The sequence below is a fragment of the Microcebus murinus genome, chromosome 18 (genome assembly GCF_040939455.1).
Source record: "Microcebus murinus isolate Inina chromosome 18, M.murinus_Inina_mat1.0, whole genome shotgun sequence".
Taxonomy (NCBI): Eukaryota; Metazoa; Chordata; class Mammalia; order Primates; family Cheirogaleidae; genus Microcebus; species Microcebus murinus.
This window is the reverse complement of record NC_134121.1, coordinates 4,798,855-4,817,459: the sequence shown is the minus strand read 5'-3', so window position 1 is coordinate 4,817,459 and position 18,605 is coordinate 4,798,855. Positions and strand designations below refer to the sequence as shown.

Genomic DNA, 18,605 nt, shown 5'->3' with positions numbered 1-18,605 from the left:
TGAAGGGAACTTCTCAAACCATAGACTACCGTGAGGTCATTAGCCACACCCTTCCCAAACACTCGGCTAATATTTTGAGTTGTCCCTGCTGCACTGGTTCCACCATGTAACTCATATTCGAAACTTACACGAAATTTTGACTAATGAAAGATAACCACAAGCCAAAACGCGTGTTTGCAAGACTGAGGATGTACCTTCACAATAAAAATAAGACATATGTCACAGTGAACTGTCAGAGATATCAACTGTGAAAGTTAGTACTTAAGGAAATCAGACATTTCATGCGTAATCACCTAATACGCCTGTGCAATTATCCAATGATCCAGCATCATGATCAATCTTCGTTTCGTCACTTGACCTTTTCCGTATTGCAAAGAACCTATCCTTTGAAACTTTCACTGAAACTTGAGTGGAGTTTCACTCTAAACTCCTAAAATACCTACAACTCTAAAATACCTACAAAATTACTTCCTAATCTTCTGAGTTCAGTTCTTCAATTTGACATGTACATCAGAGGGGCCTGCGGCCTCCTGGCCTAGGAGAGAGTTCAGGGGACCAGGCGCGACACCAGCTAGGAACTCGGCGGAGGTAGGAGCTGCGCTGGGCCAGGGCAGGGAGGCGGGGCCGGCGGCCGACGGGGCGGGGCCAGGGGCGGGGTTAAGATGAGGCGGGGCCGGCGGCCGCCGGGGCGGGGCCAGGGGGCGGGGTTAGATTTAGAGGGCGGCGGCGGCTGGAGTGAGCGCCCAGCTTGCGGCGCCGAGCGAGGTCCTGGCGTGGGGTCGCGCGCCGGGGCTGCGTCCTGCCCCTCTGGTCCGGAGCGCGTCGGCTCCCGCGCTCCGCCAGCTCCCGGTGAGTAGGCCCCGGCGCCTACAGCCCCGGCCTCCGCGCCCCTGCTCATCCGAGGGCTCCCAGGGCTCCCGCCGCGGGGACGGCTTCTCGGCCGGGCGAGGGGCGCCGCAGGCCCGGCCAGGTCGGGACCGGTCCCAGCCGCCTGGCCTCTTCCCTCGGCGGCCCCGGCGAGGCGGGCGCTGCGGGGAGCTCAGGCCGGGCGAGGGGTAGCTTATGGAGTTTGGAGGAAGAATGGGCTGCGGCCGGGCCGGGCCGCCCCGAGGTGTCCGGAGCCGAGGGGGCGTGCGGAGCCCGCAGGGCCGGCCGACCGCGAGGGGCAGGCCCGGAGGTCCGGGGTGGGGCCGGCGCAGGTGGCGGGCCTGGGTCACCCTGAGGCGGAGCTGGTGGCCGACTGGGGAGTGTGGAAGGGGCCAGGGAGGGCGACAGCGATGGACAAGTGCCTGGAGAGCACACAAGCTCGCCTTTCTAACCGACCCGCTTGTGATGGGGCAGGGTGGGTAGTGGTGGAGACGGCAAGGATCCCAACCCTGTACCTTCCGCCGTCACTTGTTGGGGTTTTCACGTGGGAAGTCGGTGAGTGCGCTGCTTTTTGAGTAGAGAGGGATTTGAGAAGCTGTGGTTGAGAAATTGGCCTTACTAGAGAGGAGACGGAATTCTTCTAATAAATGGGATCAGGAATAGCTATTTATTAAAGGAGTGGATAGGAATAAATGATATTTATGAAAAGTATTTGCTCAGAAAGTGTCACTTTTCTTTTCTTGATAGTTGCATGCCTCGGTGGCTCTTCAGGAGAAGAGTTAGCCTTGGAGAGTAGTGGTACGGATAATTCAAATCTTTGGAATTAGTATATTCACCTGCATCAGACTTGCTTCCCTAGTTGTATCCTAATTATATTGAAATGTACATTCCTTGTGTGCACCCTGCTGAGGCGGCGATGGGAGGCAGAACATGCCAGTGTGCAAAGAGCAACAGGCCTAGGATTTTAAAATCCTACAGAGATTCATTCATTCGCTCCACATACTTGATCAGTAGCTGCTGAGGCTGGGTCACTTCATGGTCCTAGGGATAACTGAAGAGTTGATGGCATTATTAAATTTTCGGTAGCTTTTTGAGAATGTTTTGATGTACCCCTTCTTAAAGGTGTTTATTGGATGAACCAACTTATACTAGCCTGGGCTTGGGAGCAGACCAATTTTAGAATCTTATTTAGACATGAGTAAAACTTACAGAAGAAATAACCACAAGTTACTGGAGAGACAAATCTTGCATTTTATTTTCTCATTCTGTTAAAAACATAGTGGAGGTTTATTTATTTTAATATTTATAATACCTAGTTGCTTTGCCTTAAAGCACATCTGTTAATGGAAATCAAGTCTTTTATATAGATATCTATATGTATATATAAAATACACTAGGAAGTGATTGCTTACAGTACCACAATACTCTTTCCATTTACAAAAGTCTTGTCATATGTTGAGCTACTCCCCCAGAGAAAATATAACAGAAACAGTCTCTATTTTTGTAACTAACTGTGTGACATTTTAGAACTGATCAACCTTTCAGTGCATCAGTTTCCTCATCTAATATTTCCTCAAATGTAATATTAGGAAAACATTTGCACTCCAACAACAGAGTTGGCTGTTGTGAGCTTAAAGGGAGTTAATAGTTATGAAATTGCTTTAAACAGATGAAAGGGTTATGTTTCTGTGAGGTGGCAACATCTGCACATCTCTCCCGGAGCTTACACTTTCTACCTTGTGTTGTTGTTATTTTTGTCTCCTCTTGAGAGTAAAGTAGGCCCTTCTCTGATTTGATCTTTATGTTTAAGGCATGGGGTAGGAGTGTGTGTGTGTGTGCCTCAGACATTGACACTGCAAATTTTTGTTGAATAAACAGGATTCAAATCAGAAAAATGTATTCACATTACAGTTTAACAGAATACACCTGTTATCTGCCATGACACATCTATAGCTGTGATTCTCTCCATGGCTTCTAGAGGAATGTATATTTTAATTGGATGTCTTGGTGAATTTAAAAAATACAGTAAAACTTAAGTGTTTGGCCTGTCCTTTTAATTTTTTAAAAAAGCATGAAATGTTTGAAATTAACTTTTTAAAAATTCAATTGAGTAAAAGTTTGTCCCAAGGTTAGGCAAATGTATGTTATTCTAATTGTTTAAAACATTTTTAAAAAATGTTTGTGAAATGGTGAAATTTTCTTGCCTTTGCTATCTGCCATAGAAAGCAAATGGAATTTAAGTATTACAGTGATGGAAATTTTATTATGCCAGTGGTTAGGTACCTCTGAGACCCAAACAGGCCTTTGGACAGACCAGAGGTTAATGTAGGTGAATGGTAGGCTATTTTTTACTCAAACTTTTTGTGTGCTTGTTTTTGTTATTCAGTTTAAATTGTATTCTGTGATCTATCTTAGTTATAATTTCAAATTTTTATTGATGTCTGAGGATGATAGAGCTCGTGCATATTTAGCTACTTCCATCCTTTCTTTTAATTCAAATATTGGATTTTACTAGAATATGCTATAAAGCAGGTAGTAAAGGTTGATTAGAATTTATAATGTACAGCTTCATTTGTAGACTAAAGATTCATGTATTTTCATTCACTAACTTGTTCAACCAGTGTGAAGTACCTTTTATGTTCAGGGCATATTACTAAATGCTAAACCGGTATAAAGCATAGTTCAGCAGATCAATTATATGCACAAATAGCTAACTATATAGACTGTCTCATATTTTGTCCTTTTCACGTTTGATGATGCAGAGAGTACATTTAGATGGTTAAGGAAACATTTCTTTTTCTGTCAGGACTTCTTAGAAGTATTGAAAACCTATGAAAAGCTTCTTCTGTAATGTAGCAATAACTCTATGTGGAGCATCTGGTTTTTTTGTTTTGTTTTGTTGTGTGTTTTTTTGTATTCTTGTGGTGGTATTTTTCTTTGAACAGTGATACTGTTCTAACATTTTTTCCTACCTCAGGAGCTTAAGTGGTAAAAATATTACTTGGATAGTCTTCAGATATAATCTATTTTTTCCCCTTTGAGAATGTTCCTGTGGAGTTCTTCAGTTTGCTTCTTCCATGTATGCTTCCGTTACTTTATTTTGCCGTGATCTCAAAAACAAAATTGGTTAAAACAAAATGGTAATAATTTACAGAATGTAGGGTCATTTAGATGATCTAGTCTTACTTGTTTTTACCTTTGAATGAAGTCAGGGTCACAGACGTGATCTGCCTAAGTTGTTGCAGTTGGGCAGTAGCAGAATCCAGGTCTTTTGCCATCCAGCGTAGTTCACTCCGTCACACCATGTAATACCCGGGGCAATTCAGTGTGATAATTGACACTTACTTAAAACAAAATTGGAGTGAATGGGGAATGAGAGATGTATCTGGATCTTCAGCTCAGATATTGAATTTAAGGTACTTCTTTTTTTTGTTTGTTTGTTTTTGTTTGTTTTGTTTTTTGAGACAGAATCTCGCTTTGTTGCCCAGGCTAGAGTGAGTGCCGTGGCGTCAGCCTAGCTCACAGCAACCTCACACTCCTGAGCTCAAGCAATCCTCCTGCCTCAGCCACCTGAGTAGCTGGAACTACAGGCATGTGACACCCGGGTAATTTTTTCCTCTATATATTAGTTGGCCAATTAATTTATTTCTATTTATAGTAGAGACAGGGTCTCGCTCTTGCTCAAGCTGGTTTCGAACTCCTGACCTCGAGCAATCCGCCCGCCTCGGCCTCCCAGAGTGCTGGGATTACAGGCGTGAGCCACCGCGCCCGGCCTAAGGTACTTCTTACCATTAAATTTCTGCAACGAAAGTATAGTTTGAAAGAATTGGTATTGATCTATATCAGTGATATGGTAATCACTGGGAATTAGTTTGCTCAATTTTTAATCAGCTTTGATGAATATCTTCTTAAACAAAAATGTCCTTGGGGGTATCTGGACCTAGCAATACTTCATGGAATTTAAGTATTACAGTGATGGAAATTTTATTATGCCAGTGGTAAGGTACCTCTGAGACCCCAAAAAATAATTTAAATTATTTCATAAATTAGCAGTTGCTTGTTTCACCTATTCTCAGACTTGTGGGATTTTTTTTTAAAGTATGAAGTGCTTCAATTGTTACATAAAAGCTTAGATAAATAGCACTGATATGTACTGTATACTTAGTGTTATATTGAAAATCTCATTTGTAATATTAGTCTTCTGTAGGTACCCATGCCATATAATTTGTTTTAGAGAAAAAAGCATATTCTCTTTAAATTGATAATCTTCACATAAATACTGAAGCATGACATATTTCTTTATTCTATTTGGGCTATTAGATACTATGCCTATTTTGTGTTACATTAAGAAGAGTTGTTTTTCCTCCTATTGTACTCCTTTCTGGAATCCACTTTTCTTGCCTTACTCTTCCAAACTCTACTACATCTAAACACTCCCTATTTTGAAGCTGACTTGGATACTCTTGTCCAAGAGGAAATGTACTCGAACAGCTCTGTAAGTTTTCAAAGGAGCAGCAACAACAAAGCACAGGGAGAGGAAACTTGGCCTACGGGACATAAAAATCTCATAATGCCATCATTATTTGAAAAGTGTGACATTGGCACAAGAAAAGATAAATTATTAATAGTGAGCCTAGAGTCATGTATAAGTGGGAATATACTTGATAATAAAGATGTGCTTTTTTTCCTTATGTACTATTTCAGGCCCATAGAAATGTGCAAAGAGTAATATAACAAATGTCCATCTACCACTATTGGTCATATGGAAAACATAATATTTTATCATACTTTAGTTTTGGTGTTGTTTGGTTTTTGAGACAGGGTGTCACTCTGTTGTTCCCCAGGCTGCAGTGTAGTAAAATCACATTAGCTCACTGTAGCCTCCAACTCCTGCCTCAGCCTCCCAAGTAGCTGGGATTATAGCTGCAAGCCACCCGCCCTGCTAATTTTTAAATTTTTTTCTGGAGACAGGGTCTCACTGTTACTTAGGCTGGTCTCCAGCTCCTGGCCTCAGTGCATCCTCCAACCTCAGTCTCCCAGAGTGCAGGGATTACAACAGTTTTTATTTTAAGAAATAAAGGGTTGCAGATTGTACCTCTTCCTCCATAGTTCTCCTTCCTTCCTTTGATGTAACTATTATCAAAGTAGATGTATATCTTACATGTGTTTATGCTTTTATTATATGTGGATTATAAATTAGTACTATTGTTTTCTGTGTTGCTTATATGTGAATATCATTCTGTAAATTCTCTACTTTTTTGAGGTTTATCTGTTTTGAAATATTAAGCTCTAGTTAATTCATTCTAACTGCCATATAGTATTTTATCATATGAATATGCCACAATTTATCCATTTTATTAACAGGAATTTAGGTTTTTCTCAAATTTTCCTATTGCAGTGCTGCAGTAAATACCTTTGGTAAGAAAGCATGTGAGTTTCTCTAGGCTGTATACCAATGAGTGAAATTGCTGAGTTGTATTAGGATGGCATTTCAGATCTGGACAGAAAAACAGTCATGTTCCATAAGTGTTTTGTTGGGATAATTAACTATCAATTAGGAAAGAAAATATAGCTAGATCACTTTTTAGAAGAAAAAAACTAGGCGATTAAGGAACTAAATATATAAAAAAAATTAAAACTTTAAAAAGTATAAGGAATGTGTAGAAGAATATTTTTATAATTTGAGAGTGGAGAGGGTCTTTGAAAAGATGAAAGAAGTTGTGGGACAAATATTTATAACAAAGGCAGGAAAAGGATTAATATTCAGAATATGTACAGAAGGAGAGAGAGAGATTTGAGCATATCGCAAAGCCCCACGTGCTCTCCCCTACCTGTTCCTAGGGCTGACCTCTGTCCCTCTCTCCCGCCCTCTTTTAGCCTCCTTGACTTTGCCTCCTTGCTTTTGCCTCCAGACGCTGTAGTGCCTCCTGGAGTGTTCTTGTCTTGTCTCTCCTAGGAGAGAAGAGGCCGATCTGTTTTGAAACATGTAACTCTTCCCTTCTCATCTCTCAAGGGTCACAAAAGGACCTTTGTGGAATTAGAAAAATGCCAGCTCTATCAGACCTACACAGGCAAAGTGCTCTGTCCTCCAGAGGACACAGCTCTGAGCCAGGGAACCAGATATGGAAAGCAAAATGCAGGCTGTTTTTCCCTTTCCTCTTCCCCAGCTTGTCCAGGAGAGGAACAGGAGAACACCTCTGTTCCAAGTACGGTGAGTTTTGAGTTGTGGACTGCCCTTCCCCATGATATTTTACTGAGATGTGAAGTATTAAGCTATTCTGATGATGTGTTCCACAGCCTCATCCCTCAGTCTCCTCTCATGCTTCTACTCACAGGAGTGTTTTGTTTCACATGCTCAGCAGTACAGCACCCACAACTGAGCAATGGTTATTTTCCTCCTTTTGTTATGCTATTAAAACACACTTCTGTTATAACTAAACATAGCTTCTTTTTTTTTTTTTTTTTTTTTTTTTTTTTTTTTGAGACAGAGTCTCACTTTGTTGCCCAGGCTAGAGTGAGTGCCATGGCGTCAGCCTAGCTCACAGCAACCTCAAACTCCTGGGCTCGAGTGATCCTTCTGCCTCAGCCTCCCGGGTAGCTGGGACTACAGGCATGCGCCACCATGCCCGGCTAATTTTTTATATATATATCAGTTGGCCAATTAATTTCTTTGTATTTATAGTAGAGACGGGGTCTCACTCTTGCTCAGGCTGGTTTTGAACTCCTGACCTTGAGCAATCCGCCCGCCTCGGCCTCCCAAGAGCTAGGATTACAGGCGTGAGCCACAGCGCCCGGCCTAAACATAGCTTCTTAATCGTAATTATTACTCCACATTTGTGATCCTCTTAATCATATACTATTTCATGTTAAAATTATTAATATGACTTTTCTTTCTATAAAGAAAGGATAAAATCCATAGGGATCTTAGCACAGGATAGCAGCTTATCCTGTTTATATTCAGCATGATATGCTCTCATGTGTCATCTGTGATCCTCTAAAAATTAAGTCCTCCATTTGGCCTCAGTCAGGACTACTCCCTTCACAGACTTCTGTTGTCTGAAAGTTTAATTCTTTCTGCATCTGTCATTTGTTGTCATCAATATGACTTCATTTTTCAATCCAATTGGCTTTCTTAGGAGCTGATTTGTTTGTGCACTTGTAAGATTTCAACTCCACTTGAAGCTTTCTTCTCCACTCCTCAAAGAAAAATTGTTAACTGAGAATCCTATACCAAGGCAAGCTATCAAAAATAAAAGAAAAATAAACACAATCCACACAAACAAAACCAGAAAATTTGGTGCTAGTAGGCCAACCCTACAGAAAATATTAAAGTAAACTTTTTTAGGCTGAAATCAACTAATTACAAACAGATACTCATTTCTATTCACATAATATGAGAAAGAGCACTGGTAAAAGTAATAATGTCATTGTAAAAGACAATGTAAAAGGATATTTCTTTTCATTTCCTTTATCAATTTTTAAAAATTATTTAAAAATATGAGTATAATTTTATTGTTGGGCCTATTATTAGTATAAACTTAATACTTTTTCCAGTAAAAATACAAAGAAAGTAAATGAGAACAAAGCTGTTTTGGAATAAAGAAATATCTCCTGATAATAATTTGAATATACTTGAACAAATAAAGAGAACAAGAAATGATAAATAAGATGATTACCATCACAACAGTTGTAGCTATGTAATTGTTCTCTTTTCAGTAAAATAAATAAAATCATATAAAATAAATATAAAAATATATCAAGTTTATAACATATATAGATATAATATTTATAAAATTAATACCACAAATATGAGAAAGGAATAGAAATATGTAAAATTAACACTGTATATATCATCAGTATTAAGTCAGTATAAATATGAAGCAGATTCTGATGAGATGTATATTGTAAGCCCTAGAGCAATAAGTAATGACATAACTCCAAAAATATATGGAGAAAGTTATGAAATTATAATGTTATATAAAAAATTTCTTACAAAAAAGAAAGCAGTAAAGATAGAAAAAATAATAAAAATATACAAGAGATATAAAAAACAAAAAGAATATAACAAATACAACTATGTAAATAATAACATTAAATATTAAAAAGCAATTAAGAAAACCTAACATTGTCAAACTGAATATAAAAATAAGATATGCTATATACAACACACTTACTTTGAATCCCAAAACACAAATAATATGAAAGTAAAAACTTAGAAACACTCCAACAGTAGCCATAAGAAAGTTGTAGTTTCTATTCCAGAATCAGAAAAAAAATAGAATGTTAAGTAAAACAAAACAAAAAACTACTAGATATCAAGTGGGGCATTCAATAATGATCAAATGGCCAATTTCCCAAGATATCACAAAAAGTATAAATAGATATGCACCTAAAAAATCAGCAGCAAAATACTTATATCCAAAACTGTCAAAAATGAAGAAAGAAAGAAATATTTCAACAATAAAAGGGTAGTAGGGGATACAGTGGGGATGGTTAGTGGTACAAAAATATAGTTAGATAGAGTGAACGATATTTGATAGCACAAGAAAGTGACCACAATCATCAATAAGTTAGGGTATACTTTAAAATAACTAAAAGAGTAGAATTTGAATATTCCCAGCACAAAGAAATGGTAAATGCCTGAAGTGATGAGTACCCAAATCACCCTGATTTAGTTCGTTCACATTGTATGTCTATATCAAAACATCATGTGTACCCTGTAAAGATATACAACTATTAGATACCTATAATGATTAAAAGTTAAAAATTAAAATGAAAAATCAATAATTGTTGGAGATTTAAATACTTCACCTTCAGTAATGGATAAACACAAATAAAAAATAATCAAGGAAGTAGAGCACCTGAAGAAAACAAACTAGTCCTTACAGACATGTATAGAATAACCCACCAAACAACAGCAAAGTTTGCAGTCTACTTAAGTGTATGTGGAACATTGTTTTGGGTAGAATATATTCAAGGCCATAAAAAATAAAATGAAAGGATTTAAAAATACAAAGTTTGTTCTCTGACTACAAGAGAAAGATTCAAATTAATAATAGCTAATTTGGATAGATTTTGGATAGATATGTGGACATTAAATAATAAAATTCTAAATAACTAATGTGTTAAAGAAATCTACAAGAAAATTAGAAATTATTTTGACATGAATGAAAATGAAGACCCAACATAGCAAAACATGGCATGTAGCAAAAGTTGTTCTCATAGTATAAATGTCTCCCTGAATAAAGAAAGATTTAAATCAACAACCTAAGGTTAGCTAAATATTTTTAATATAAATAAACTACTTATTTTACCTGGACCAAAGGATATTAGCTAGAATAAACAACAGTCATGCCAAAATGCCTAGCAGGAAAGAATTGGCCGTAAAATGATTTGGGGATTAGGTCTTTGAAAAGTGCTTGCATAGTTCAGATAACTTAAAAGACAATGTGTATTATCAGGGCCAGGTACGGGTGCAGGAAAGACATAGGAAGGCCTTAAACTTGACCCTCAAGTTCTGGAGAACCAGGAAATATAAGCAAAAGCAAAGTTGAAAACTTATTTTCTGAGTAATAAATCTATACCACATGAAACACTCAGAGCACAGCTTTAAAGAATTAGAGATATATTTTTTAGGAGGGAAGCAAACAAGTATATTTCTGTCTATATCACTAGCTGACCACATAGCTAATGAACTAGAGACTTCTGTGGCCATTCACAGCGAATAATAACTGGATTATAAAGAGTTTGGAAAACACACTGAACAAATAAATAACTAAAACTCACAATAATCAGTCACAATAACCCAAAGTAAAGGGAAAAAGTCTGATTTCCAGTATTATATCCCAAATATCCACTTTTAAACAAAAAGTTATGTCATGAAAAGAATTATGAAAATATTGCTTACTAATAAGAAATCAACATAAACTGCCCTTGAGGAAACCTAGACAATAGCTTATGAGAGAAAATCTTTATGTTACCTGCCTTAAATATGTTTGAAGAGCTAAAAGAAAACATGTACAAGTAACTATAGTGAACCAAGAAGATGGGGTATCACTAAACAGAATATCAATGAAGTAGAAATTTTTAAAAATGAGCCAAAATTAAATTATGAACCTGAAAAGTATAATATCTGAAATAAAAACAATTTAAGAGAGCCATTAAACAGCAAATTTGAGCATACAGAAAAAAGAATCAGCAATTCTGAATATGGTTTAATTTTAACTATTCAATCTATCAAAGAGGAAAAAAAGGAAGAAAAAAATGAACAGATCCTAAGAGACACTGGCAGTTGAACATCAAGTGTACCTACACAGGCATTATAGAATCAACATAAACTGAAATTGAAAAGAAAGAGAAGGAAGAGAGAAAGGGGCAAGATTATTTTTTTTAAATAACCAGTTAAAACTTTCCAAACATTATAAAAGGTATAATGGCACAACTAAAAGAATAAAAGGCATATAAAAGGCACAACTCCAAGAATCCTCACGAGCTCCAAGTAGGATAAACTAAAAGAGATCCACACTTTATAATTAAGCTTTTAAAAGCCAAAAACAGAGAAAATTTTTTTGAAAGCAGTAAGAGAGAATTGACTCTTCATTTACAAAGCATGCTCACTAAGTTAACAGCTGCATTTTCATCAGGTTGGGTGACAGCAGAATTACTTATTCAACTACTGGATATTGGTGGAATTTACCAACCCAGAATTCTATCTCCAAAAAAAGTCCTTCAAAAATAAAGTGAGAAGGTAAGAAATTTCCAGATAAACATTAAGATTTCTTTTTTTTCTGGTAGACCTATACTAGGAGAGATGTTAAATAGTATCCTTCAGGCTGAATGAAAGGGCACTAGGCAGTAACTAAAGCCATATAAAAAGGAAAAACAATACCAGTAAAGGTAATAACATAGAAAAATACAAATGAGAGTATTAAATTTTGGGGGGTTTAAATACCTTTTGTATTACTTTTAATTTTTCTACATGATTTAAAAGACTAATAAACAATAATTGTAATATGTTAATGAGAATAATGCATAAAGATATAACATGACAAAAACAACATAAAGAGGAAGAAATGTATAGAATATGCTGGTTTGGATATAAAATCAAATTTAAAGTGATAATTTAAAGTAGATAACATAAAATACATGATAGTAATTGTAATCTCTGAGGTAATAAATAAGACAACACATAAATTATATATACATATATATAAATTATATACATAAATTATAAATAATGGATGAGAAAAGAAAATCAAAATTGTACTCTTAAAAAGTTCAATGAAACACAAAAAGTAACTAATGGACAAATTGAACAAAACAGAATATAAGGTATTTTATATGGCCTGTGTATGGATTTTTTCACATAAAATTTTCAGACTTATTTCAGCTGTAGTACATATCATAATTTCACTCATTTTGAGTGTGAAGCAGGAGTCTATTGTATGGATATGATATATATATGTACTGTTTTTCCTTTCAGTAGTTGATAGATATTTAGGTTGTTTCCACTTTTATGGCTACTATAAATTGTGTCACTGTGGTCATTTACATATGAATCCTATATGATCACACTTTTTTATTTTGAGGGTACATACCTGGAAGTGGAATTGCTAGGAATTCTATGTATAACCTCCTGGGAAATGACTCTACATTCCAACCAGCTATGTATGAGGGCTCCATATTTTCTACAGCCTTGCTATTATTTGCTATCATTTGTTAAATTATAGCCATTCTAGTGGGAGCTAATTGCAGCATTGATGCACATTTTCATAATTAATGATATTACACATATTTTCTTCATTTATTGGCAATCCGTATAACTTCCTTGAAGGAATGTCCATTAAAATAATCTTCCCTTCATTAATAATTGGTGAATTTATTTTTTAAATAGTAACAGATCTTTCTGTATGTTGTAGTCAAGACTAATATCAGATATATTATTTGCAAATATTTTCTTACATTCAGTTACTTCTCTTTTCATTTTTAGAGTTGAATGTATAAAGGGACAATGACCATATTATATGTAAAAACAGAACTCTGAACCACAACCTACAGCAGTTATCCCAGGAAGCCAGCCTACCATCTTCTGAAACTAGTCCAGGCAATCAAACTATTGTCTATAGCAACTGGTTCAGGAAGACAATCCTTTAAAAATAGGATTGTATTAATAACTGACAGCTTCTTTAATTTTTGCCTCTACTTCTGATTTAGGACAAACTAGAAAAAGCCAAATATGAACACCTAATTGAGCACATAGATGATTCTACTTTTAGTTCCCTACCTTCAACTTCCTCATAGCAATAGCCTCCAATCAGGGAATACCTGAAGATTTCAATTTTTTTCCTACTTATAAAACTCCCCCTCCTCTGCTGACCTTTGACTCTTCACTCAACACAATTGATGGCTGCTGACCCCCTTGCAATAGCAAGCCCTGAATAAATAAGCTCCCCTTTTAGTAAACACTCCTTGTATTTATGCACACTTTTTCTGAAATTCTTGTGCCTATCTCTCTAAATAGCATAACCTTGCCAAGGATTATGTGGACCTTTAATTTATTGAATAGACTAGAACAACATTGTTCACTTAAGAGGCACTTTTATTTTTATTTTTTTTTTTAATTTCTTTTTTTTTTTAATTATTTTTTTTATTTTGGTATATTATGGGGGTACAGATTTTAAGGATTCAATAAATGCCCATTTCCCCCCCCTCCCCCCAAAAGTCTGAGTCTCCATCATGACCATCCCCCAGATGGTGCACATCTCACTCACTATGTATGTATATACCCGCCCCCCTCCCCCCTCCCACCTGCCCAATACCCTATTACTGTAGCACCTATGTGTCCACTTAGGTGCTACTCAGTTAATACCAGTTTGCTGGAGAATATATCTGGAGCTTGTTTTTCCATTCTTGGGATACTTCACTTAGTAGTATGGGTTCCAGCTCTAACCAGGAAAATATAAGGTGTGCTATATCACCATTGTTTCTTAGAGCTGAATAGTACTCCATGGTATACATATACCACATTTTATTAATCCATTCTTTGATTGATGGGCACTTGGGCTGTTTCCACAGCCTTGCAATTATGAATTGTGCTGCTATAAACATTCGAGTGCAGGTGTCTTTTTTGTAGAGTGTCACTGGATCATTTGGGTAGATGCCCAGCAATGGGATTGCTGGATCAAATGGTAGATTCACTTGTATCGCTTTAAGGTATCTCCATATTGCTTTCCACAGAGGTTGAACTAGTTTGCAGTCCCACCAGCAGTGTAGGAGTGTTCCTCTCTCTCCGCAACCACGCCAGCATTTATTGTTTGGAGATTTTTTGATAAAGGCCATTCTCACTGGGGTTAAGTGATATCTCATTGTGATTGGGAGGCAGAAAACTCCATATAAAATTGTGAATTAAAAATTGCTTCGCTAGTATCACAAGAATGGGAAAACAAACACCACATGCACTACCATTGGAGCTAATTGATCAACAATTATGTGCACATAAGGAAATAGCATTCAGCAGAAATCAAGCAGGAGGGAGGGGATGGATAAATTCACACCTCACACATAACGCATACATGCACACTATACGGGGGATGGACGCACTTAAAACTTTGACTCAAACTGTGCAAAAGCAATTTATGTCACCAAAATGTTTGTACCCCCATAATATTCTGAAACAAAATTTTTGAAATAATAAAAAATAAAAGTTGCTTCACTAAATTATTCAGTGGCCAAAGGTGATACAAATTAATAAGCAACAAAAACTGGACTCATTTTTTAGGTAAATCTTCTCCCTCCTTTTCTCTCCCAGTTACCTCCTTGTATCCAGCTCTTCCATCTCCCTCTTGTGATTCTGATCTGTCTTCTTCTGACCCACCATTGACTCTTCCTTCCTATTCTCTTTGTCCTGACCTCTCCATTTTCCAAATGACTGTCCTAAATCCCCAAAACTCCACTTACATCTAAAGATCTACCTCTCCCATAGTCAAGTATGTAAGCAACTTTAGAATTTAAACTTAAGATATTATTTAATTAAATGCTATAATTAACAATTTCCCTAAATTCAAATAAGAACATCAGGTATGCATTGAAAATTTTAGAATTATTTTGGGTGCATATGACCCAGGGTCACCTGACTTCCGTCAATTTGTATACATGTTGTTTGGAACCACAGATGGTAAATGCTGGATGGCAAAGTATGATTGATCTGACCTAGCAGGGAACATGCAGGAACCACAGTCCTGAATGGGGAGAGGGAAGAGAGGGCCAATCAGAATGGGCGGAAGATGCAGCCTCGGGATGAGCAGGTCAGAGCCACCTCTGGTGCTCGGAGTTAGTGAGGAAGGCCTGGGTGAAAGGGCCACTCTCTCTTCCCCATCATTGTCTGGGCCTTTATGCATTTGGCACCCTCAGTGAACAGAGAATAAAACCCAGGGACACCTAAAAGCTTGGATTCAAGTCTAAAGATTTTTTAAACTACAGCTCAGACCACTGTCACCTGCCTGGGACTGTGGGTGACTGTGGACCCTGAGGTGTGAATGCCTGGGCTCCATCTGGAGCCAGTGGGGACAAGGACAAGGAGCACCTCGTACCCATCATCCTGCAACCTTCACCAGTTCCAGAATAAATGAATTAATGCTAATCTAGCTTCGCCAGCATGTGATGAAATCTGTGTTTCTGAATGATGTAAGGGTTTATGGAATGATGTAAGCAGAAGAAAAAAAATCACAGTGCCTACTGGTCAAACATCCAGTTAGCCAGCAAACATTTACCAAACATACCTCTGTATTGTGCCAGGAACTGGTAATGCAGAAATAGATCAAATATATTTCTTAGTTTAGGAATTTTAGGAATATTATTTAACCTAAATATCATGTTTAATCCCAAGTATGTAAGTGTATTAGTATTATTTAATAGATATAGATCCATGACTTACTTTTATCCACTTCAGAGTACCTAACACTATAGTTCCTATCATAAAATCTTCAGAAATGTTACTTTATTTTACATTTTTTATTTAAAATAAAAAGGGATTAATCATACTGCTAACAAAAATAAACTAAAAAAGAGGCATGTTTTTACAAATTGATACTAGAACTGCAAAATAGTATTCATGACCTAAATGACAAAACAAACTTAAAAATATACCTGCATAAAAGTATATTGTCATTTTTGACAACCTCTTACAATTAAATGTGATTTTAGTAGGTACTTCATTTAACAGCAGGAGTGTCACAAAGAACAGTGAGCTGTGCAACCTTGATAAGACTTACATGTAAAGGAATACACACAAACTAAACCAAGATTCTCCCATGACTCCTTCAATGACTATCCAAAAAAGATATGAGAACAAAATACTTTTAATTTTAAAACATTGATAAGTTCATTCCCTGCTATAAGAAATTTTGTAAGGAATAGTGTGAATGTGATATCCTGTGGCAAAGATAACAATGCTGATGAAATTATTGAAAATGAACCTAGTTTTATTATTACAAGGGGAACTTGTTATGAAACAAAAATGATAAATTATACTTCAGTGCAGGTAACACTGCAATGAAATATCTTAAAAGTAAATTAAATATAGTTATGGATTTTTCTCAGAATACAGACTAATCAATGCAAAATATTCAGAAAAGTTTACTGTGGGGAAAGGAGATAGAGTAATCATTCTGGTTGAGAATCAAACACACTCACCTGTATTTATCAAAGGAGAAGCTCTTTTGGTAAATGTGAATGAAAGTATTTTAAGGGGCCTTGCTCAAAGACACCTGTGTTTGATATTCCTGTGTAGGAGTGAATGAGTGCACCCACATTTGTGCATATCGGGATGATGAATTACTATTTTGAAAGCTGTCACAAAAATTAAAGTAATAAAAACAGAAAAATATATTCACAGAACAAGGAATAGTTTTATGTGTATGTATGATAAAATACTTTAAATAAAATTAGGCAAGATAAACACAAAATACACATACATACATATATATACATATATAAAATGAAAAGCAAAAAGCTAGATATACCACAGCAATTCAAAGTCTAATAAGTCACAGATCGGCATAAATACTCAGAAGGTGAGATAGAGGCTGCAAATGAATCCATTGGTATCATCACTAAAATACTTCCTAAGAAGTCGGGTTCATGAGCTTTGTTGTCTAGTTGAGCAGTCTGTGAGGAAATATTGAGAAATGAAAGCCAGTTTGGAAGACATGTACTGATATTACTTAAATATACGTTTAATAAATTCTTGAAGCTTATCTCATTCAGCTTGGGGAATTAAATTTGATTTATCCGTAATTCCTGACCCCAGAATCCAAGGATATTGCCACGACCCAGTACACTCTCTATGGTCTCAGTAATTTTGATCCCAGAATTTTCATCCTGTATGCTAGCCCACACAAAACACACACACATACATTCGCACATACCAATTAGAAAGTTATTCTCTCAATTTGCAGAATGTGAAGCTTTCTATGATTCTTAGAATATTCATAACTAAGACTCTCAAGACATCCTCTTATTAATTCCCCCACCATTAGAGTTTCATTCAGTCATTCTAGACTTTGAGTATAATATACTTTTCTTAAAATCCCATCAGCATACTTCACAGATATAGAAAAAATAATTTTACGCTTCATATGGAACCAAAGAAGACCCCGAATATCAAGAGCAATTCTAGGCAACAAAAACAAAATGGGAGGCATTAATATGCCAGATATCAAACTATACTACAAAGCTGTAGTAATTAAATCAATATGGTATTGGCACAAAAATAGGAATATGGACCAGTGGAACAGATGTGAGAATCCTGATATAAAACCATCCTCATATAGCCATCTAATCTTTGACAAAGCAGACAAAAACATACGCTGGGGGAAGGAATCCCTTTTCAATAAATGGTGCTGGGAAAACTGGATAGCCACCTGTAGAAGGCTAAAACAGGACCCACACCTTTCACCTCTCACAAAAACCAACTCACGCTGGATAACAGACTTAAACCTAAGGTATGAAACTATTAGAACTCTAGAAGAAAAAGTTGGAAACACTCTCCTAGACATCGGCCTGGGCAAAGAGTTTATGAAGAAGTCCCCAAAGGCAATCACAGCAGCAACAAAAATAAATAAATGGGACATGATCAAACTACAAAGCTTCTGCACAGCCAAAGAAATAGTCTTGAAAGTAAACAGACAACCTACAGAATGGGAGAAAATTTGTGCATCCTATGCATCCGATAAGGGACTGATAACTAGAATATACTTAGAACTCACGAAAATCAGGAAGAAAAAATCAAATAACCCCATTAAAAAGTGGGCAAAGGACTTGAACAGAAACTTTTCTAAAGAAGACAGAAGAATGGCCAACAAACATATGAAAAAATGCTCAACATCTCTAATCATCAGGGAAATGCAAATCAAAACCACAATAAGATATCACTTAACCCCAGTGAGAATGGCCTTTATCAAAAAATCTCCAAACAATAAATGCTGACGTGGTTGTGGAGAGAGAGGAACACTCCTACACTGCTGGTGGGACTGCAAACTAGTTCAACCTCTGTGGAAAGCAATATGGAGATACCTTAAAGCGATACAAGTGAATCTACCATTTGATCCAGCAATCCCATTGCTGGGCATCTACCCAAATGATCCAATGACACTCTACAAAAAAGACACCTGCACTCGAATGTTTATAGCAGCACAATTCATAATTGCAAGGCTGTGGAAACAGCCCAAGTGCCCATCAAT

General features: G+C 36.8%; 1 long non-coding RNA gene across 1 annotated transcript; it reads left to right on the top strand.

The window, feature by feature from the left end:
* The first annotated feature begins 726 nt into the window (after positions 1-726).
* On the top strand, positions 727-18,036 carry LOC142861903 (uncharacterized). The gene is made up of 4 exons (XR_012913006.1): positions 727-849; positions 4,336-4,472; positions 11,511-11,614; positions 17,462-18,036. It is a non-coding gene; the product is annotated as an uncharacterized LOC142861903 (long non-coding RNA).
* Positions 18,037-18,605: the final 569 nt, after the last annotated feature.